This window comes from Chiloscyllium plagiosum, chromosome 11 (genome assembly GCF_004010195.1).
Source record: "Chiloscyllium plagiosum isolate BGI_BamShark_2017 chromosome 11, ASM401019v2, whole genome shotgun sequence".
Taxonomy (NCBI): domain Eukaryota; kingdom Metazoa; phylum Chordata; class Chondrichthyes; order Orectolobiformes; family Hemiscylliidae; genus Chiloscyllium; species Chiloscyllium plagiosum.
Window position 1 is genome coordinate 89890087 of NC_057720.1, and position 24493 is coordinate 89914579.

General features: G+C 43.6%; 1 long non-coding RNA gene across 1 annotated transcript; it reads left to right on the forward strand.

The window, feature by feature from the left end:
• The first annotated feature begins 2793 nt into the window (after nt 1–2793).
• Nucleotides 2794–22839, forward strand: LOC122554804. Its single transcript, XR_006313086.1, has 3 exons — nt 2794–3915; nt 3998–4132; nt 22743–22839. It is a non-coding gene; the product is annotated as an uncharacterized LOC122554804 (long non-coding RNA).
• The last annotated feature ends 1654 nt before the right edge of the window (nt 22840–24493 follow it).

Below are 24493 nucleotides of genomic sequence, written 5' to 3' on the forward strand. Positions count from 1 at the left end.
ACAAACATACTAACAGGGCCTCCTATATTTTCACTCAAATAGTTTGTGTAAATGATGCACACAACCCATTCTCTGTGTCACAATGTGACCCTCATGTATTTTCTTTAGATGTCTCTCCTCTTAAATTTAAAAATGTAGTGACTTGTCTTGAAACTCCCCTGTCCATGGGAAAAGACAACTCCCATTAACTCTATCTATCCCCCTCATAATTTCATAAACTTCTGTAAGGTCATCTGTCAACATTCAGGTTTCAATGAAAAAATACCAACCTATCCAGCCTTTCTTTATAACTGAAACCTTCCATACCCAGACACATCCCAGTCAATCTCCTTTGTACCCTCTCCAGCTTAATAATATCCTTCTTTTAATTGGGCGACTGGAACCGGACACAGTATTCCAGAAGAGGACTCACCAAAGGCCTGTATAATCTCAATGCGACTTCCCCACTCCTATGTCCCCTTTTTGCATTCCTGATTTCCATCTTCAGTGTGTTTCTACAACCCGATCTTCCTGAAGGGAATCACTTGCGTCAGCAGTTATGTGCGCCCTTTTTTCTTGACCAATGCCTTGAAATTCAGCCAGCGTTTCTTAATTCAGTCAGCACTGAGCTGCACACTAACAGGAACATGCTGGTGCTGAATGCTCCTTTTATCTCAGTTTTAAAGTATTCCTACTTGCCATACTTCCCATTACCTGCAAATAGCCTCCCCATATCTACTTTAAAAATTCCTATTTAATACTATCTTGCTCCATCGTATAACTTGAGCTTATCAACCAGGCCTGTCATTTTACCTCGCTATTTACAACTAATACAAATGTCGTGACTTTCCAAAGTTCTCCCCCACTAACATCTCAGTCCCGTTCCCTACCTTGTGTCCCAAGGGGAGGTCAGGTTTAGCCCCATTCTGCAGTTGGGCCATTTACCTTATGACTGGGAGTTTCTGGAACACACTTAACAAATTCCTTCCATTCAAACGCATAACACAGTAGCAATCTCAGTCCAGGTTTGGAAAGGTTAAAATCCCCTACCGTTACAACTCCATTATTCTAATAGATATCTGAGATCTCCTAACATATTTGCTCCTCTATCTCCCATTGCCTATCGCTGTAGTACAATTGTAGCAAACTATGATCAATTTTTATTTCTCAGTTCCACTAATATCGCTTAACTGGGTGATCTTGCATGAATACTCTCTTTAGGTACTGCTGGGATGTTTCCCCCAATCAAAACCACCAGCTCTCCTCCTGTCTTGCCTCCTGTTCTATCCTTCCTGTAGCATCTGTCCCCTGGAACATTGAGCTGCCGGTCCTGTCCCTCCATCAGCTCTGTCTCTATAATACCTATGGTATCCCAGTCCCATGTTCCCATCCATGCTCTGGGTTCATCTGCCTTATCTGTCCGGCCCTTTGCATTGAAATAAATGCAGTTTAATTTTCCCTCATTGTCTGCTATGTTCTTGCCTGCCTTGTCTATTTATATTGCTTTCTTGAACATCTGTACCAGCCTCAAACTTCTTTCTGGCCTTATGATTGTTTGCGGTCCCACACCCCTGCAGGACGAGTTTAAATCCTCTCAAGCACCTCCCCACCAGGATATGGGTCCCCCTCCTGCTCCCAGTTCAGGTATCTTCCCCACACTGTCTACCTGTGCTCACATCTTCAGACATCCAGGGACTTGTCCACCAAGGTCCCTGTGTTCCTCAGTATTCCAGGGTACCTACCATTCATGATGTATATCATTCACTTATTAGACTTCCCACAGTGCATTACCTCACAGTGATCAGAAGTAAACTCCATCTGCCATTACTCTGCTCAGTTTATCATCTGATCGATATCAGACTGCAGCCTGAGACCATCCTCCTCACTGTGGACAACATCCTCACCTTTCATGTCACCTGCAAATCTCCTGATGATTCCTTCTGCTTTCACATCCGAGATATTAATGTACATAATATCCAGCAAAGTTTAATGCACAGATCTCTGTGGTACACCCACTGAACAAAGGCTTCCAATCACAAAGACCACCCTCCACCAGTTTTGCATCCAATTTGCCAACATGCCATGAGTCCCAGTGGCTCTTTCCTTTTGGACCAGCCTTCCATGTGGGACCTTGTCAAAGACCTTAATAAACCCCATATAAACCACATCATCTGCACTACCCTTATCAATATCAGAGGACATTCCTCTATCAAATCCATACAGACAATCCCTAATGTATTCCTGTCCTTTTGAATGTTGATTTATTGTGTCCCTCAGAATTGTTTCCAATAATCTCTCTCCCCCTCCTGTCAGACTATCTGCTCTGTGATTACCTGGCCTATCCCTGCTGCCCTTCTTGAACAAAGGAACCACATTAGCGATCCTCCAGTCATTCGGCACTTCACCTGTGGCCAACAAAGTATTAAATATATCCACCAGGGCCCCAGCGATCTCCTCCCTTACCTCCCATAGCAGCCTGGGATATATTTTATTGTTTCTGGGACTTCTCCACCTTTTTGCCTGTGCAAACATTTAACGCCTCCTCCTCATTGATCTTAATATGTTCCAAAACCTCACCATCCCCGGCTACAATGCCTTTCTCCTGTGTGAATACAGATGGGAAGTATCCATTGTACTCTACGCTACTTTCTCCACACCCCCACCCTCCTCTAGCTTATCTCTCCACGCTTCAAGCACACTGCCTTTATTCCTGATGAAGGGCTTTTGCTCGATACATCGATTTCGAAGCTTCTTGGATGCTGCCTGAACTGCTGTGCTCTTCCAGCACCACTAATCTAGAATCTGGTTTCCAGCGCCTGCAGTTATTTTTTTTACCTAGTATCCATTGAAGACCTCACCTACTTCCTCTGGCTCCATGCATAGATTGTCCCTTTGATTTCTAACAGGCCCCACTGCTTAGTTGGTAAGCCTCTTACTCTAACTGTACTTACTAAATACCTTGTGGCTTTTCCTTATCATTATCTGCTAAGGATATTTTGTGACTTTTATTTGCCTATTCATTTTTAAGGCCTGCCTCCCCGCCATCCCACACCACCCCCGCACTCTCTAAACTTTTGAAGCTATCTGTCTGCTTTTATTGCACTGTATTTTCTTTATCAAACTCACAATATCGCTTGAGGTGTATTCGCTAGATGTGCTGCCTTTGCCATTCACTTCTCACAAAACAGATTGGCTCTGAATTCTCACTGCATCACATTAAACATCCCCTGTGTTCTAAAGAGAGACTCTGTCGAGTGTAGTTCCTTGCGGTCTAGGCTTGCCAGTCTAATGATAATGATAACATCGAGTGACAGTGAGAATCTAATGAAAATATCCTTCCCAAGTTCAGGTACTTAGCTTCTGCATTATCCTTATCTATTTCCATAATGTCTTTGAAGCTAACAGTTATGGTCTCTGTGCTCAAAAAAGCTCCATTACTCCTTATCTCTGTTGTCTTGTCCAGAACCTACAGCCCACCCAGTCTCGAACATTCTTCAGTCCTTGCCAACCTCCCCAGCTGTGCACCTCCCTCCAGCCTCTAGAGCACATGATGTCACTGTAACCTTCTCCAGTTCCCACAACGCTCATGCATTCCCCTATTTACAATGGTGGGTTCTGAACATTGGCTGAGTTTCTGGATATATAGCACAACGATAATACTACCAGGCCATCATTTCACCTTGTCACAGGTTTCCCATCCCTGAGCACTGACGTCAGCGGCACCATGAATCAAAACTCCTTCTTCCTACACAATGGTTTGGTCCTCAAATCTTCCTGTACTCTGGTGATATCACTCAGTATCTCTCCTTGTGCTATCCCTCACTGTGTGGGTCTAATTGCTGTCTCTGTCAGCACCTCTCGTTCTGAGCCCACAGAATCCTCCACTCCAGAGAGACACAACAGCACGGGCCAGGGATGGAGACTGGGATTTTCCAGGTCAGTATGGCAATTATTACCATTCTGCATGTGTGTCCATCACGTTAATTTCAAAGTCTGTCTATTTCTCTGTCTCCTGTAGGTATTTAGGATGTTCCTGACTTAATAGACTTCCCAGCTGCTGGGTGTCTCGTCCACCACCCCATTGAAGATGGTTGCTCAGCCAGAGACACCAAGGGTAGGGAGATCTGGAGTCTTCAATAAATCCTGCAGTGAGGTAAGATCACTAACAGTGCACAGAGCAGAGAGCAATAAGAGGGCTCCAAACATCGGCTAACAAGACATGACACAGATACAGTGCTGGATGGGAAGCACAGCACAGACACACCCCAAGCTCAATCAGCACGTCTACTTTAACTTATGTTGCACTGAGACAGCATCGGGAGTGTCACAGTTATCAATCCAGGCCTGTGCTGTCTTAGTGAGTATCAAGACAACAGAGTGGAAAGCAGGCCTCCCAGAGAGGGTGGGAATGCTGCCTGGGATCTTTCTGTTCTGTATTTCCCCCAACACTGTATCTATGGCATGTCTTGTGGACCAGGGTCTTCAATAAGTTTTAACTCCTATAACAGCTCTTAGCTCTGTTGTCTCCTCCCCTCTCTACAGTCCCTCCCCAAAACTGAAACATACTGCATTCCAGACTACCATCCCGATCTCTGTAACTTGCTTCAGTCTCAACAACATGCCTTGCCTTGATTGTCTTCTCCTCCAAGAACTGGAGACATAGAGTCAGGCAGCATGGAATCAGACCCTTCAGCCCAACCTGTCTATGCTGACCAGGTTTCCCAAACTGAATGAGTCAAATGTGACTGCATTTGGCCCATGTCTCTTCATACCTTCTACTCTCTATGTACCTGCCAAAATGTCTTTTTCATGTTGTAATTGTACTTGTTTCTACCATTCCCTCTGGCAGTCTGTTCTGTCTCTGCACCATCATCTGCAGATAATGTTGCCCCTCCGCTCCCTCTTTAAATCTTTGCTCTGTCACCTCCTGTTTATACCCTCTCGTTTGGGACTCACCTGCCCTTGGCTATTTACCTTCCTTGTGGCTCGCATGGTTTTACAAACCTTTTGTAAGGTCACCCGTGGCCTCCTATGTCCAAGAGAAATATTAAGAGCAATATTACAAATAGCTCCAATTCATTTACTCAGTCCTCTGTCCAACGTATGTAACAAAGCGCTGGCCAATGAGGGCAGGTGTGCCAAATGCCGCTTTCCCCTCCGTGTCCACCTGTGATGTCACTTCCCAGGAACAATATAACTGTATCCCTTGGTCTCTCTCTGTTCGACAACACTGCCCAGGGCCCCATCATTAACTGTGTTAGTCCTCCCTGGTTTGCCTAAACAAAATCCAACACCTGAATTCAACTCCATCTTTCATTCCTTAGCCCACTGGCCCAGTAGATCAAGATCCCCTTCGATAACTGTATTTACTGCACAGGAGACCACAAATTTTGATATTCACAAACATAACAACAGTGATTCCTATATTTTCACCCAAATCATCTATGTAAATGATGCACAGCAGTGGCCCCAGCACTAATCCTTACAGCACACTGCTGGTCAGAGGCTTCCAGTCTGAACAACAAAATTCTGCCTCCTCCTATCAAACCCATTTTGTATGCAGTTGGCTAGCTCTCCCATGTGATCTAACCAGAGTACCCTGCTCAACCCTGTCAAAGGCCTTGCTGAAGCCAGAAACAACGTCCATCGCTCTGCCTTCATCTATCTTCTTGGTTGCATTTTCAAACAACTCAGGCAAGTTTGTGAGATGTTTTCCCACGCACAAAGCCACTCTAACTGTCTGTAATCAGTCCTTGTCTTTCCAAATGCATGTAAATCCTACGTCTCAGAATGATCTCCAACAACTTACCCATCCTTTACTTCTGCCTCCTCAGTCTGCAGTTCCTTGGCTTCCCCTTGCAGTCTTTCTTAAATAAGGCCACAGTATTATTTTCATAGTCATGCAGTCATACAGCATGGAAACTGACTGTTTTGTTGATCCCGACCATAATCTAAAACTAATCTCGTCCCTCCTGCCTGTTCCTGGATCACATCTCTTTAAACCTTTCCTATTCCTGTACTAATCCAAATGTCATTTAAACATTGTAATTGTCCACACATTCACCCCTTCCTTGGGAATTTCATTCCACACAAAAATCACACTCTGTGTATCAGTTTGCCTCTCATGTTTTCTGTTTTTAAATGTCTCCCTTCTAACCTTAAGAAATGTAGCCCCTAGTCCTAAAACTCCCCTGCCGTTGGTAAAAGACAAGTCGCATTAACTCTATTTACCCCCCTCATTATTTTATAGACTTCTATCCGGTCACCTCTCAACCACCAGGCTCAAGTGAAAAATGGGGAGAAAGTGAGGACTGCAGATGCTGGAGATCAGAGCTGAAAATGTGTTGCTGGAAAAGCGCAGCAGGTCAGGCACCATCCAAGGAGCAGGAGAATTGACGTTTCGGGCATGAGCCCTTCTTAAATGACCTGGGGTGTGCAGTGAGAGAGGGACTCACTGCAATCCTTGTAGAGGGAGGAAGAGACCTTCTTCAAGGAAGGCATCCTTGCAAGAGGATTCGAATGACCTGGGGTGTGCAGTGAGAGAGAAGGGCTCATGCCAGAAACGTCGATTCTCCTGCTCCTTGAATGCTGCCTGACCTGCTGCGCTTTTCCAGCAACACATTTTCAACTCAAGTGAAAAATGTCCAAGCCTTTACAGCCTTCTTTATAACACATTTACTAACACCTCAGTACCGTTCCCTACCTGGTTTCCCAAGGAGAGGTTAGGTTTAGCCCCATTCTCCAGTTGGGTCATTTACATATTGACTGGGACCTTGTCAAAGGCCTCACTGAATTCCATGATAACCACATATTCTGCACTGCTCTCATAAATATTTTTAGACACCATATCAAAAAGCACAACTGAATTCATCAGACAGGATCTTTGTTTACCAAATCTGTCCTGAATCCATTTTTGCCTTTTCAATGTTGATCCATCCTGTCCCTCAGAATTGTTCCCAATATTTTCCCAATATCCTTGTGGCCAGCAAAGTATTAAATATATCCACCAGGGCCCCAGCAATCTCCTCCCTTCCCTCCCATAGCAGCCTGGGATACATTTCATTGGGCACTGGGGATTTCACCCCCTTTATGCCTGTGAAAATATTTAATACCTCCTCCTTATTGATCTTACCATGTTCTCAAACCTCACCATCCCGAATGAAATTCCAGGCTACAGTGTCTTTCTCCTGTGTGAATACAGATGGGAAGCATACATTAAAGACATCACCTACTTCCTCTGGCTCCATGCACAGATTGTCCCTTTGGTTTCCAACAGGCTGAACTCTTTAGCTGGGAATCCTCTTGCCCTGACTATACTCATAAAGTACCTTGTAGCTTTTCCTTACTAGTGTCTGCTAAGGAGGTTTCATGGCCATTGTGTGCTCCTCATTTTTAAGGACCCCACGCACTCTCTATAGTTATGAAGGGCTTCACCTGGTTTTATTGCACTGTATTTTCTTTACCAAACTCATGATATCACTTGATCAGTATTTGCTGGACTTGCAGCATTTGTCATTCACTGTTCATGGTACACGCTGGCCTTGAATTCTCACTGTATCACTTGAAAATACTCCCGCTTTCCAATTGTAGGCTCGACCTCAAATAGATCCTCCGAGCCTACGTTTTTCACATCCTGTCTAATGCTAGTAATAATGATCTGTGACAGTGATAATGTATTGATAAGTAGCCTTCCCCAAATTTGGACACATAACTTCTGCACTGTCCTTAGCTCTTTCCATCATGACTTCAAAACGTACAGAATTATGGTCTTTATCTGCAGAAAAACTACCTAATCCTTAACTCTGTCAACTTGACCAGTACCTACAGCCCACCCTATCTTTTTAATGTCCTCCAGCCCTTACCAATCGCCCCATCCTGTATACATTCCTCAAGCCTTTCCATCATATGATATCACTGCAACCTTCTCCAGTCCCCACAGCACTCCTACATCCTACCCTACAGCACCTTACTCCCTTGAACCTTCTACCTTCCCCATAAACCTCCTTATCTGTACAAACCCCTCCAGATTTTCCTGTCCATTTTCCCTTTGTGTAACATTATAAAGCCACGTGACCATTCCCCAGATCTGTAACCTCGCCCAATCTCTGCAATCTTATCCATCTCTGTGACCTCCTCCCAACACGACTAGCCTTCTTAACTCTGTAACCTCCTGTAGTCACTTAGACCATCCGTGAATGTGTACCATCCTATTGAGGACTGTCACCTCTTCCAGTCCCGACAACTCTCTCTGCCTGTAACCTTGACCTGTCTGAAGAGTCCTTGCTAACTCTGCAACCCTCTGTATTGATAACTTCATCCAGTCTCGACAACTGAGCAGAGAGCAATGAGAAGGCTCCAAACCTCTGTTAACAAGGCATGGCATCAATACGGTCCTGGAGGGGTGGTACAGTACAGGCCCATCCTGCGCACAATCACCGCCTCTACTTTAAGTTCTGTTGTACTATAACTTGCTTCTCTCCAATACTGCATCTATGGCATGTCTTGTAGACCGGTGTCTTCAATAATTTGTAACTCCTTTAACAGTTCCTATCTCTGTAACCTCCTCTTATCCCAATAGTCTTTCCACATATTTGAAATGTGCTGTATTCCAGACTACTATCCCTATCGCTGTAAATTGCTTCAGTGTCGATAACATGTCTTATCTCAATAGTCTCCTCCTCCAATAACTGGAGACAGAGTCATGCAGCACGGAAACGGTTCCTTCGGTCCAACTAGTCCATGTTGACCAGAGTCCCTGAACGAGTCGCGTTTCCCTGCATTTGACCCAAATCCCTTCAAACCTTCTCCTCTCCATGTTTCTGCCCAAATGTCTTTTACACGTTTTTATTGTACTTTTCTCTACCACTTCCCCGGAAGCTCTTTCCATACCTGTATCATCCTCTAATCCCTTTTAAGTCTTTCCTCTCTCCCCTCATATTTATGCCATCTAGAACATAGAACATGACAGTGCAGGACTGGCCTTTCGGCTCTCAATGTTGTGCCAACCTGTTGAACCAATTTGAAGCCCAAGTAGCCAATACTATTCAATTCTCTCCATATGACTATCCAATGAACATTTAAATGCCCTTAAGGTTAGCAGATCTACTCTTGTTGCAGGCAGTTCGTTCGATGCCCCTACTACACTGAGTAAAGAAACTATCTCTGACATCTGTCCTATCTCTATCACCCCTCAATTTAAAGCTACCTCCCCTCGTGCTAGGTATCACCATCTGAGGGAAAAGGCACTCACTGTCCAATCCATCTCGCCCTCTGATTATCTTTATATATCTCAATTAATTAATCTCAAACGTCTTCTCTCGAACAAAAACAGCTTCAATTCCCTCAGCCTTTCCTCATAGGACCTTCCCTCTGTACCAGGCAACATCCTAGTAAATCTTCTCTGAGCCCTTTCCAAAGCTTACACATCCTTCCTCTAATGCGGTGACCTGAACTGTATGCAACACTCCAGGTGTGGTCACACCAGAGTTTTGTACAGCTGCAGCATGATCTCATTTTTCCGAATCTCAATCCCTCTAGCAATAAAAGCTAACACACCGAATGCCTCCTTAACAACCCTATCAACCTGATTTGCAACTTTCAAAGTTCAATGTACATGGACACATATGTCTCTGTTCATCTACACTACCAAGAATCTTACCATAAGCCCAGTACTCTATATTCCTGTTACTCCTTCCAAAGTGAATTACCTCACACTTTTCCACATCAAACTCCATTTGTCAACTTTCAGTCCAGCTATGCACTGCCCTCATCAATATCCTCAATTGTAATATCAAAACAAATCTCAGCTTAATTTGGGAGAGGGTCTTACTCTACCAAATACATGCTGACTGACCCTAATTGGTTCCTGCTTTTTCAATGTTGATACATCCTGTTCCTCAGATTTGTTCCCAATCATTTCCCTCCGCCTGCTGTCAGACTATCTGCTCTGTAATTGCCTGGCCGATCTCTGCTGCCCTTCTTGAGCAAAGGAACCACATTAGCTATCCTCCAGTCATTCAGCACTTCACCCGTGGCCAGCGATGTATTAACTATATCCACAAGGGCCCCAGCAATCTCCTCCCTTACCTCCCATAGCAGCCTGGGTTATATTTTATTCAGAGGGAAGGGAGATCTGGAGCCTTCAAGAAATCCTGAAGTGAGATAAGATCACTCACAGTGAACAGAGCAGAGAGCATTTAAGGCATCTAGCTTTGGTCTGGAAGACATGACATAGATACAGTTTTGAAGAGTGAACTTAGAACATGATGGCCCTTGGCCCAAACTCCACTCTCTTGTTTACTTTCATCTCTGCTGTACTGAGCCTTCCTCTGACAATATAGGAAGTTCACAGTTATCAATCCAGGCCTGTGCTGTCTTAGTGAGGATCAGTACAACAGAAGGGAAAGCAGGCCTCCCCCAAGGAGATGGTATTGAAACCTGGGATCTTTTTGTTCTATATTTCCCCCTTCACACTGTCTCTTGTCATGGGATAGAGTCATTCAACAAGGAAACATTCCTTTCGATCCACCTCATCTGCACCAGGGTCTTGAATGCTTGTAATTCCCAGAAAAGTACCTCCAACACTCCCACAATCCCTATATTAATTTGAAACCTACTCCAGTGATGACGGCTCTCCCTACTTGTAAATTGCTCCAGTCTTGATAACATGCCCAATCTCAATAATTTCATCCTGCACTCAGTTCAATAATTCCTATTTCTGTAGTTTTTCACGATAACTATAATCCACCCTGTCTCTGTAAAATTCTTTTCAGAACCTTTTCCAGAATCAACAACACTCCACATCTCTGTTTGCTTCTCCGAGCACCTCAAACTCTCTCTCTTTGTGTGGCCAACTCTGTGCGAATAATCCTGTGGACTGAGGATGGTCAATACTGTGTGCGAATAATCCTGTGACCTGAGGATGGTCAATATTGTGTGTGAATAATCCTGTGGCCTGTGAATCATCAATACTTTGTGTGATTAACCTTTTGCCAAAGGATGGTCAATACTGTGTGTGAATAGTAATGTGATCCGTGGATGGTCAATGCTGTGTGGTAATACTCCTATGGCCTGTGGATGTTCAATACTGTGTGTGAATGATCCTGTGGCTTCAGGATGGTCAATGCTGTGTGATAATAATCCTGTGGCCTGTGTATGGTCAATACTGTATGGTAATAATCTGTGGCCTGTGCAGAGGCAATACTGTTACTTAGTAATAATGTGGCCTGTGGATAGTCAATACTGTGTGTTAATAATCCTGTGGCCAGAGAATCGTGAATACAGTGTGCAAATAATCCTGTGGACTGAGAATGGTCAATACTGTGAGTGAATCAACCTGTGCACTGTGAATGCTCAACACTCTGTGTGAATAATCCTGTTTCCTGAGGCAGACAATACTGTGTGAATAATTTTGTGGCCTTTGATTCGTCAATACTGTGTGTGAATAGTCCGGTTACTTGAGGATGATCAATATTGTATGTGAATAATCATTTGCTGAAGTATGGTCAATACTGTGTGTAAATAAGACTGTGGCCTGTGAAAGGTCAATGCTGCGTGTTAATAATCTGTGGCCTGTAGATGGTCAATACTGCGTGCTAATAATCTGTGGTCTGAGGATGGTCAATACTGTGTGTGAATAATCCTGTGGCTTCAGGATGGTCAATACTGTGTGTGAATAGAAATGTGGCCTGGGGATGGTCAATGCTGTTTGATAATACTCTGTGGCCTGTAGATGGTCAATAATGCGTGTTAATAATCTGTGGTCTGTGCATGGTCAATACTGGTTGCTAATAATATTATGGCCTGAGGATGGTCAATACTGTGTTTGAATAATCCTGTGGCCTAAGGATGGTCAATACTGTGTGTGAATAATCCTGTAGCGTGCACATTGTCAAATCTGGCTGTGATTACATCTGTGGCCTGAGGATGGTCGATACTGTGTGAGAATAATCCTGTGGTTTGAGGATGATCAATATTATTTGTGAGCAATCCTGTGGCCTGATAATGGTCAATACTGTGTCTGAATATTCCTGCGGCCTGAAAATTGTCCATTCTCTGTGTGAGCTGAAAATGTGTTGCTGGAAAAGTGCAGCAGGTCAGGCAGCATCCAGGGAACAGGAGAATCAACGTTTTGGGCATAAGCCCTTCTTCAGGAAGGGTCAATTCTCTGTGTGAACAATCCTGTGGCCTGAGGATAGTCAATACTGTGTGTGAATAATCCTGTAGCGAGCAGGTGATCAAATCTGGCTGTGATTACTCCTGTGGCCTGAGGATACAGTGTGTGAATAATCGTGTGGACTGAGAATGGTCAATACTGTTTGGGAATAAACCTGTGTCCTATGGATGGTCAATGCGCCGTTAGAATAATCCCCTGACCCGTACATGATCAAGACAGTGTGTTCATTAATCCTGTGGTCTTAGGGCGGTTAATACTGTGTCTGAACAGTCCTGTGCACTGTGAATGCTCAATATTGTGTGTATGAATAATCCTGAGTCTTGAACTTGGCCAATACTGTGTGTGAAAAATCCTGCGGCCTGAGGATGGTCAATAATGTGTCTGAATAAGCCTGAGACCTGTGAATGGTCAAGACAGTGTGTTTATTAATCCTGTGGCCATAGTCTGGTCAATACTGTGTGTGAATAATCCTGTGGCCTGTGAATGTTGAATACTGTGTGTGAATATTCCTGTGGCCTGATGTTGGTCAATAATGTGTGTGAATAATCCTTTGGACTGTGAATGGTCAACACTGTGTTTGAATAATCCTATGGCCTGAGGATGACCAATATTGTGTGTGAACAATCCTGTGGCCTGAGGACGGTCTATACTGTGTGTGATTAATCCTGTTGACAGAGGTTGTTCAATGCTGCGCGTGAACAATGCTGTGGCCCGTGAAAGTCAATACTGTGCGTGAATAATCCTGTGGTCTTTGGATGGTCAATACTTTGTGTGAACTGTCCTATGCACTGTGAATGCTCAATACTGTGTGTGTGAATAATCCTGAGGCTTGAACTTGGTCAATACTGTGTGTGAAAAATCCTGCGGCCTGAGGATGGTCAATAATGTGTCTGAATAAGCCTGAGACCTGTGAATGGTCAAGACGGTGTGTTCATTAATCCTGTAACTGTAATCTGGTCAATGCAGTGAGGGAATATTCCTGTGACCTGAGAATGTTGAATATTGTGTGTGAATAATCCTGTAGCCTGTGAATCGTGAATATTATGTGTGAAAAGTCCTGTGGCCTGAGGATGGTCAATACTGTGTCTGAATAATCCTGAGACCTGTGAATGGTCAAGACGGTGTGTTCATTAATCCTGTAACTGTAATCTGGTCAATGCAGTGAGGGAATATTCCTGTGACCTGAGAATGTTGAATATTGTGTGTGAATAATCCTGTAGCCTGTGAATCGTGAATATTATGTGTGAAAAGTCCTGTGGCCTGAGGATGGTCAATACTGTGTCTGAATAATCCTGAGACCTGTGAATGGTCAAGACGGTGTGTTCATTAATCCTGTAACTGTAATCTGGTCAATGCAGTGAGGGAATATTCCTGTGACCTGAGAATGTTGAATATTGTGTGTGAATAATCCTGTAGCCTGTGAATCGTGAATATTATGTGTGAAAAGTCCTGTGGCCTGAGGATGGTCAATACTGTGTCTGAATAATCCTGAGACCTGTGAATGGTCAAGACGGTGTGTTCATTAATCCTGTAACTGTAATCTGGTCAATGCAGTGAGGGAATATTCCTGTGACCTGAGAATGTTGAATATTGTGTGTGAATAATCCTGTAGCCTGTGAATCGTGAATATTATGTGTGAAAAGTCCTGTGGCCTGAGGATGGTCAATACTGTGTCTGAATAATCCTGAGACCTGTGAATGGTCAAGACGGTGTGTTCATTAATCCTGTAACTGTAATCTGGTCAATGCAGTGAGGGAATATTCCTGTGACCTGAGAATGTTGAATATTGTGTGTGAATAATCCTGTAGCCTGTGAATCGTGAATATTATGTGTGAAAAGTCCTGTGGCCTGAGGATGGTCAATACTGTGTCTGAATAATCCTGAGACCTGTGAATGGTCAAGACGGTGTGTTCATTAATCCTGTAACTGTAATCTGGTCAATGCAGTGAGGGAATATTCCTGTGACCTGAGAATGTTGAATATTGTGTGTGAATAATCCTGTAGCCTGTGAATCGTGAATATTATGTGTGAAAAGTCCTGTGGCCTGAGGATGGTCAATACTGTGTCTGAATAATCCTGAGACCTGTGAATGGTCAAGACGGTGTGTTCATTAATCCTGTAACTGTAATCTGGTCAATGCAGTGAGGGAATATTCCTGTGACCTGAGAATGTTGAATATTGTGTGTGAATAATCCTGTAGCCTGTGAATCGTGAATATTATGTGTGAAAAGTCCTGTGGCCTGAGGATGGTCAATACTGTGTCTGAATAATCCTGAGACCTGTGAATGGTCAAGACGGTGTGTTCATTAATCCTGTAACTGTAATCTGGTCAATGCAGTGAGGGAATATTCCTGTGACCTGAGAATGTTGAATATTGTGTGTGAATAATCCTGTAGCCTGTGAATCGTGAATATTATGTGTGAAAAGTCCTGTGGCCTGAGGATGGTCAATACTGTGTCTGAATAATCCTGAGACCTGTGAATGGTCAAGACGGTGTGTTCATTAATCCTGTAACTGTAATCTGGTCAATGCAGTGAGGGAATATTCCTGTGACCTGAGAATGTTGAATATTGTGTGTGAATAATCCTGTAGCCTGTGAATCGTGAATATTATGTGTGAAAAGTCCTGTGGCCTGAGGATGGTCAATACTGTGTCTGAGTCAATACTATGTGTGACCAATCCTGTGGACTGAGGATGGCCAATACTCTGTGTGAATAACCCTGTGGCCTGATGATGATCTTTATTATGTGTGAACAATCCTGCGGCCTGAGGCTATTCATACTGTGTGAGAATAATCCGATGGCTTGAGGATTGTGAATACTATTTGTGAATAACTCTTTGCCAAAGGATGGTCAATACTGTGTGTGAATAGTAATGTGATCTGTGGGTGGTCAATGCTGTGTTAATAATCTGTGGCCTGTGCATGGTCTTGGAGAGGGTGGATGCTAGGAAAGTGTTTCTGTTAGGCGAGGAGACTAGGACCCGTGGACACAGCCTTAGAATTAGAGGGGGTAAATTCAGAACAGAAATGCGGAGACATTTCTTCAGCCAGAGAGTGGTGGGCCTATGGAATTCATTGCCGCAGAGTGCAGTGGAGGCTGGGACGCTAAATGTCTTCAAGGCAGAAATTGATAAATTCTTGATGTCACATGGAATTAAGAGCTACGGGGAGAATGCGGGTAAGTGGAGTTGAAATGCCCATCAGCCATGATTGAATGGCGGAGTGGACTCAATGGGCCGAATGGCCTTACTTCCGCTCCTATGTCTTATGGTCAATACTGTATGTGATTAATCCTGTTGCTTGAGGTTCAATACTGTTTGTAAATAATCCTGTGGCCTGTTAATCGTGAATACCATGTGTGAAAAAGCCTGTGGCCTGAGGATGGTTAAACCTATGTGTGATTAATCCTGTTGCCTGAGGTCGGTCAATACTCTGTGTGAACTATTCTGTGGCCTTTGTCTGGTCAATGCTGTGTGTGAATAATGCTGTGGCGTGAGGATGGTCAATAAAGTGTGTGAGTAATTCTGTGTGCTGACATTGGTCAATACCGTGAATAATCCTTTGGACTGTTTTTGATCAATACTGTGTGTGAATAATCCTTTGGACTGTGAGTGATCATTACTGTGTGTGAATAATCCTGTGGCCTGAGGGTAGTCATTACGTGTGTGAATAATCCTATGGCCTGAGCAGGGTCAAGACTTTGTAGGAATAATCCTGTGGCCTGCGGATAGTCAATACAGTGTGTAAATAATCCTGTGGCCCGAGGATGTAGAATACTGTGTGTGAATAATCCTGCGACCTGAGGATGGTCAATACTATGTGTGAATAATCCTGTGGCCTGAAAATGGTCAATACTGTGTTTGAATAATTATGTGGCCTGGAAAAGATCAGTACTGTGTTTGAATAATTATGTGGCCTGAAAATGGTCAGTACTGTGTTTGAATAATTATGTGGTCTGAGATTGGTCAATACTGTGCGTGAAAATCCTGTGTCCTGAGGATGCTCAATACTGTGTGTGAATAACCCTGTGGCTTCAGGATGGTCAATACTGTGAGTGAATAGAAATGTGGCCTGTGGATGGTCAATACTGTGTTAATAATCTGTGGCCTGTGCGTGGTCAAGACTGTGTGTTAATAATCTGTGGCCTGTGCATAGTCAATACTGTTACTTAGTAATAATGTGGCCTGTGGATAGTCAGTACTGTGTGTTAATAATCCTGTGGCCAGAGAATCGTGAATACAGTGTGCGAATAATCCTGTGGACTGAGAATGGTCAATACTGTGAGTGAATAAACCTGTATCCTGTGGGCAATGAGTACTGTCTGTGAATAATCCTGTGGTCTGAGCGTGGTCAATACTGTGTCTGAATAATCCTGGGAATTATGAATACTCAATACTGTTTGTGAAGACACCTCTGGTCTGAGGATAGTCAGTACTGTGTGTGAATATTATTGTGGCCTCAGGATGATCAATACTGTGTGTGAATCATCCTGTGGCCTGTAAATGGTCAATACTGTGTGAATAATGCTGTGGACGGTGAATACTCAATACTTTGTGTGAATAATCCTGTGGCCTGAGGATGGTCAAAACTGTGTGTGAATAAGACTGTGACCTGTGAATGGTCAGTACTGTGTGGGAATATTCCTGTGGGCCTGCGGATAGTGAGTACTATCAGTGAATACTCCTGTGGCCTGAGGGTGGTCAATAGTGTGTGTGTGCATAATCCTCTAGCCTGTGAATCGTCAATGCCGTATGTGAATAACCCTTTGAACAGTGAATGGTCAATACTATGAGTGAACAATCCTGTGGACTGAGGATGGTCAATACTGTGTGTGAATAATCCTTTGGACTGTGAGTGGTCAATACAGTGTATGAACAATCCTGTGCACTGTGAATGTTCAATACTCTGGGTGAATAATCCTGTGGTCTGAGGGCAGTCAATAATGTGTGTGAATAATTTTGTGGCCTGTGAATCGTCAATACTGTGTGTTATCAACCCTTGGCCTGAGGATGGTCAATACTGTGTGTGAATAATAATGCGACCTGTGGATGGACAATGCTGTGTGTTAATAATACTGTGGCCTATGGATGTTCGATACTGTTTCTTCATAAACTGTGGCATGTGCATGGTCAATGCTGTTTGTTAATAATACTGTGGCCTGTGGATGGTCAATACTATTTATGAGAAAACCTGTGACCTGAGAAAGATAAATGCTGTGTGTGAATAATCCTGTGGCTTGAGGGTAGTCAAAACTGTGCGTGAATAATCCTATGCCCTGAGCATGGTCAATACTGTGTATGAATAATCCTGTCGCCTGGCGTGGTCAATAAAGTGTGTGAATAATCCTGTGGACTGCGCATGGTCAACGCTGTGTGAGAATAATCCTTGGAAGCTGTATCGTCAATACTGCATGTGAATAATCCTGCAGCCTGAGAATGGTCAACACTGTATGTGAATAACCCTTTGCCTAATGATGGTCAATACTGCATATGAATAATAATGTGGCCTGTGGATGGTTAGTGTTGTGTGTTAATGATCCTGTGAACTGTGAATGCTCAATACTGTGTGTGAATACGCCTGTGTCCTGCGGATGTTCAATATTGTATGTGAATAATCCTGTGGACTGAGCATGGTCAATATTGTGCGATAATAATCCTCTGGCCTGTGAATCGTCAATACTGTGTGTGAATAACCCTGTGGTTTTCGGATGATCAATATTATGTGTGATTAATCCTATTGCCTGAGTTTGTACAATACTGTGTGTGAAAAATGATGTGGACTGTGAATGGTCAATACTGTGTGTGAATAATCCTGTGGTCTTAGGATGTCAATATTGTGTGTGAATAACCCTTGGCCTAAGGATGGTTAATACTGCGTGTGAATAATAATGTGGCCTGTGGATGGTCAATGTTGTGCGTTAATAATCCTGTGGCTTTTGGATGGTCAATTCTGTTTGTTAATAATACTGTGGCTTGTAGTTGGTCAATACAGTGTGTGAATAATCCTGTCGCCTGATGATGGTCAATACCATGTGTGAATAATCCTGTCGTTTTAGGATGGTCAATACTGTGAGTGAATAATACTGTGGCCTGAAGACGTAGAATACTGTGTGTGAATAATCCTGTGACCTGAGAATGGTTAATACTGTGTGTGAATAACCCTTGGCCTACGGATGGTCAATACGGTGTGTGAATAACAATGTGGCATGTGGATGGTGTGGTGTAAAATTCCAAGCAGTGGAATGTGGTGAAACGGTTAAAAATTATGTCCCAATACATGTGTGTCAGACTACTCTCCTACGAACCTGACCTTGAGAATTTTTTAAAACAGATGGTCAATGCTGTGCGTTAATAATCCAGTGGCTTTTGGATGGTCAATATTGTTTGTTAATAATACTGCGGCTTGTGGATGTTCAATACAGTGTGTGAATGCTCCTGTGGCCTGAGGTGGTCAATAATGTGTGTGACTAATCCTTGGCCTGAGGGTGGTCAATACTGTGATGTGAACAATCCTGTGGCTTGAGGATGGTCAATACTTTGTGGCTTGAGGATGGTCAATACTTTGTGTGAATATTCCTTTGGACATTGAATGGTCAACACCATGTGAGCATAATCCTCGGTACTATGAACCGTCAATACTGTGTGTGAATAACCCTTGGCCTAAGGATGGTCAATACTGTGTGTGAATAATCCTGTGGCCTGTGAATGGTCAATGCTGTGTGTGTATAATGTTGTGGAGTGTGAATGGTCAATACTGTGTGAATAATTCTGTGGTCTGAGTTTGTTCAATACTGTGTGTGAATAATCCTGTAGCCTGAGGATGGTCAATACTGTGTGTGAATAATCATGTGGCCTGAGTTTGTTCAGTACTGTGTGGGAATAATCCTGTGGCCTGTGAATGCTCAATGTTGTGTGTGAGTAATGCTGTGGACTGTGAATTTTCAATAATGTGTGTGAATAATCCTATGGTCTGAAGATAGTGAATACAGTTTGTGAATAATCCTGTGAGCTGCGGGTGGTCAATACTGTCTGTGAGTAACCCTTTGGACTGTGAATGCTCAATAGTGAATGTGAATAATCCTGTGGCCATAGGTTGGTCACTAATGTGTGTGAATAACCATTGGCCTAAGGATGCTCAATACTGTGTGTGAATAATCCTGTGGCCTGAGGATAGTGAGCACTGTCTGTGAATAATCCTGTAGACTGTGGATGGTCAAACCTGTGTGTAAATAAACCTGCGGCCTGAGGATAGTCAATACTTTGTGTGAATAATCCTGTAAACTGTAATTGGTCAAGACCGTGTGTTCATTAATCCTGTGGCCCTGGGCTGGTCAATACTGTGTGTGAATAATCCTGTGGTCTGAGGTTGGTCAATACTGTCTGTGAATAATCTGTGGCCTGAGAATGTTTAATATTGCGTGTGAATATTCCTGTGGCCTGAGTTTAGTCAATACTGTGTGTGAATGGTCCTGTGGCTTGAGGATGGTCAATACATTGAGTGAATAATCCTTTGGACACTGAATGGTCAGTTCCATGTGTGACTAATCCTCTGGCCTGTGAATCGCCAACACTATGCGTGAATAACCCTTGGCACGAGCATGGTCAGTACTGTGTGTGAATAATAATGTGGCCTGTGGTATGGTCAATACTGTTTGTTAATAAAACTGGCCTGCGGATGGTCAATTCAGTATGTGAATAATCCTGTGCACTGTGAATGTTCACTACTGTGGTTGAATAATCCTATGCCCTCAAGGTAGTCAATACTGTGTGTGAATAATCCTGTGGCCTGACGATGGTCAATACTGTGTGTGAATATTCCTGTGGTCTGAGCATGATCAATACTGTGGTTGAATAATCCTATGCCCTTAGGGTAGTCAATACTGTCTGTGATTAATCCGGCGGCTTGAGGATGGTCAATACTTTGAGTGAATAATCCTGTGACCTTTAAATGTTCAAGACAGTGTGTTCAAACATCCTGTGGCCGTAGGCTGGTCAATACAATGTGGGAGTAATCCTGAGGCCTGAGAATGGTCAATGCAGTGTGTGAATAATCATTTAGTTAGTGATTCGTCTGTACCATGTGTGAGTAATCCTCTGGCCAGTGAATCGTCAATACTGTGTGTGAATAATCCTGCGGCCTGAGGATGGTCAATACTGTGTGTGAATAATCCTGAGACCTGTAAATAGTCAAGACATTACGTGAATAACCCTTGGCCTAAGGATGGACAATACTGTTTGTGAATAATAATGTGCCTGTGGATGGTCAATGCTCTGTGCTAATGATCCTGTCACCTGTGATGGTCAATACTGTGTGAGAATAATTCTGTGGCCTGAGGGTAGTCAATAGAGTGTGTGAATGCTCCTGTGGGCTGAGAATGGTCAAAACTGTGTGTGAATAATCCCAAGGAATGAGGATGGTCAACTCTGTGTGTGAATAATCTTGTGCACACTGAGGTGGTGGTTTTGGATGAGCAGCTGGATGGTCCTCTCCCTCCCATGTCCCTCCCTACCTCTGCATCACCTCCAGCTGCAGCAATCCGTACTGTCTTTGTAACACCGTTTTCAGGTCCTGACCACTCCCTGAAACACTCTCACCACCTCCAGCACCTTCACCTCTCCCTGTTCCTATCGTGTCATTAAACCCTGACAATGATTCCTCTTCCAATTGCCCTCCTCCTGTTAGCAGACCCTTTGCAATCCCTTTAAAACTTACTCCTAAAACTCTCTCTCACTTCAGGATTTTAAGTACTTTTTGATGATCTTCTCAGCCTGATAATCTATTATGATCCATTTTTGTCCTGAGTGAGGGATGGGTGGGAATTTCTTGCTGGGGTTTGTCTGTTTCAGTGGAATGTCCTTTTGTTGAGTGATTTACACTGTTCCTTCAAATGTTTTCCACTGTTCCTTTACAGACACATGTTTCCATCTGTTTAGCCTGTTTACCTTGGTTAGTTCTCTTCTCAAACTCATGGTATTGGCTATTTTTGTTTCTAGTTGCAGCTTGTCTTTTCTGTGATTCACTTTAAAACTTTATATTTCTTTAAATTGTACTTTATCACAATTTCCTGGTCGGTCTGAGGTAGTTACATCCCTAGCTAGTTGCACAGTGTGTTATTCAAAGATTCACTTAAAAAATAATTCTTGGCACTTCTCTTCCAGCATCACTGTTGTCAGTGTGACTGTCCCAGATTATGTGAATATTGAAGTTTCCCAAAATTATCACAATGTGTTGTTAAAAAAATCCTTTTTATTGGAGTGATGAGAATTGAAATGTGGTTCGGTGGCTAAACATGTTCTGCTGCTTGTGTCCTTGGCAAGTAGTAGCCAGAATTTACATTCAGACTGACTACTTCATGATCTGCGGCCCAATGCTTTCTCTGTCATGCCTTTGTTATACATTATTGTTCACGTTGCCTATTTTACCTGAGTTTGCTTAATGTTGTGAACCATTGAATATTTATGTTCTATCTTTTGTTCGCCCTGTAACCATGTCTCCCTGCTGTCTAAATCTGTTTGATCTCTGTGTCACAAATCAATCTACCTTATTGCAGATAGTTTGTCCATTGCAAAAAAAAACATAATTTACTCTTTCCCACAACTTCCTGTCACAAACCTATTCACTGATGTACAGTTTTAATTAAACTCTGTCCCATCCTGTTCCTTTATGAATGTCTTCAGCCACATCCCCATGCTGTTCCGATGCATCACCTTCTTTCTTTGGATTTTGAAAGCTCCTTTAACCTGAACCCTGTACCTACATCCTCTCTGTCAGTTTAAAGCCCTGTCCATAAACCTACCGACATGATTGGCGAGGACCCTGGTCCCAGTGGGACCATCTTAATGGATTATTTTGTAAATCAGGTATGCGATGTGGGTGTCTCTGGTTGACTAGCCTTTCTTGCCTAACCCTAGCTGCCCTTGAGCTGAGTAACTTGCTCGGCCATTTCAGAGGGCAATTGAGAGGCAAATACTTTGCTGTGGATATGTCGTGCAGACCACGTGAGGATGGGCAGATGTCTTTCTCTCAAGGGCAAGTGTTTGGGATTTTTTGTCCATCAGCAATGGTCTCATAACTATTTGTGGATTGTTAATTATTATTTTTAAAATTATTGATTTAAAATTCCACCATTTCTGATGGTGGGATTCAAACCTGTCTCCCCTGAACATAAGCTGAGATTTTGGATACATGCTCTAGCAATAATACCACTCTGCCATCACTTCACCTGCTCACAGGTTACTCATCCCTGAGCACTGATACCAGGGTATCATGAAGCAAAACCGGTTCCTCCCACACAATTGTTTGATCCTGATACCTTCCTGCACTCCGGTGATATCACTCAATCTCTCTCCATGTGGTATCCCTCACAGTGAGGGTCTAATTGCTGCCTCTGTCAGCGTCTCTCACTCTTGCAGCTTATCCAGATCCTGAGCCAACAGAATTCTCCACTCCAGAGAGACGCAACAGCACAGGCCAGGGATGGATACTAGGATTTTCCAGATCTCTGTGGGACACAGTGCCGTTCTCCATGTGTAACCCTCACTGCATCAGCCTAATTTCCCATTCTGTCTATTTCTCTGTCTCCTGTAGGTACTTAGGAAGTTACCGACACATTAGACTTCCCAACTGCTGGGTGTCTCGTCCATCACCTCATTGAAGATGGTTGGTCAGCCAGAGAGACAAAGGGCAGGGAGATCTGGAGCTTTCAATAAATCCTGCACTGAGGTAAGATCACTCACAGTGCACAGAACAGACAGCCATGAGCGGGCTCCAAACATCAGCTAACAAGACATGACATAGATACAGTGCTGGTGGGGAGCACAGTACACACCCCAGGGAAAATCACCTCCTCTACTGTAAGTTCTGTTGTACTCGGACTCATTACTCTGCAAAACTGTAAAATTGTCATGTCTTGGTGACCAGTGTCTTCAATAATATTTAACTCCTATAACAATTGCTATCTCTGTCACCTGCTCCCTTCCCGATAGTCCCTCCACAAATTTGAAACACATTGCATTCTAGCCTACCATCCCTATTGCTGAAAGTGCTTCAGTGTCTACAGCATGCCTTATCTCAGTAGTCTCCTCTTTAACTGGAGACAGAGACATGCAGCACGGAAACAGAACCTTCGGTCCAACTCATCAATGCTGACCATGATTCTCATACTAAAAGTGTCGCATGTGCCTGCGTTTGACCCTTATCTCTTCAAACCTTCTCCTCTCCATGTACCAGCCCAAATGTCTTTTCCATGTTGTAATTGTACATGTTTCTCCCATTTCCTCTGGCAGTCCTTTCCATCTATGCACCATCCTCTGTGGATAATGTTGCCCCTCAGCTTCCTCTTTTAATCCTTGCTCTCTCACCTCACATTTACACCCTCTAGTTTTGGACTCACCTACCCTTGGCTTTTCACCCTACCGAGGCCCGCATGATTTTATAAACCTTCATCAGGTCAATCGGTAGCCTCCTCTTTCCAAGGCAAATATTTAGGACAATGTGGTTCTGCTCGCCGAGCTGGGAATTTGTGTTGCAGACGTTTCGTCCCCTGTCTAGGTGACATTCTCGGTGCTTGGGAGCCTCCTGTGAAGCACTTCTGTGATGTTTCCTCAGGCATTTATAGTGATTTGTATCTGCCGCTTCCGGTTGTCAGTTCCAGCTGTCCGCTGCAGTGGCCGGTATATTGGTTCCAGATCGATGTGCTTGTTGACTGAATCAGTGTATGAGTGATCCACTGATTCAATCAACAAGCACATCGACCTGGACCCAATATACCGGCCACTGCAGCGGACAGCTGGAACTGACAACCAGAAGCGGCACATACAAATCACTATAAATGCCGGAGGAAACATCACAGAAGCGCTTCACAGGAGGCTCCCAATCACTGAGGATGTCACCTAGACAGGGAACGAAACGTCTGCAACGCAAATTCCCAGCTCGGCGAACAAAACCACGAGCACCCGAGCTACACATCTTCTCCCAATCTGTGAATTTAGGACAAAGTTATAATATCTCCAATTCATACCAAAGCTCTGACAATGAAGGTAAGTGTGCCAAATACCACATTCACTACTCTGTCCAACAGTGATGCCACTTCCAAGGAACAACGTAACTGCCCCCCTTGGTCTCTCTCTCTCTCTGTTTGACAACACTGCCCAGGGCCAAACCATTAACTGTGTTAGTGATCCCTGGTTTGGCTTAACAAAATCCAACATCTGAATTAAACTCCATTTTTCATTCCTTGGTCCATTGGCCCAGTTAGTCAAGATCCCCTTTGAAAACTGTATTCACTGCCCAGTACACCATTAATTTGACCATCTACAAACTTATTAACAATGACTTCT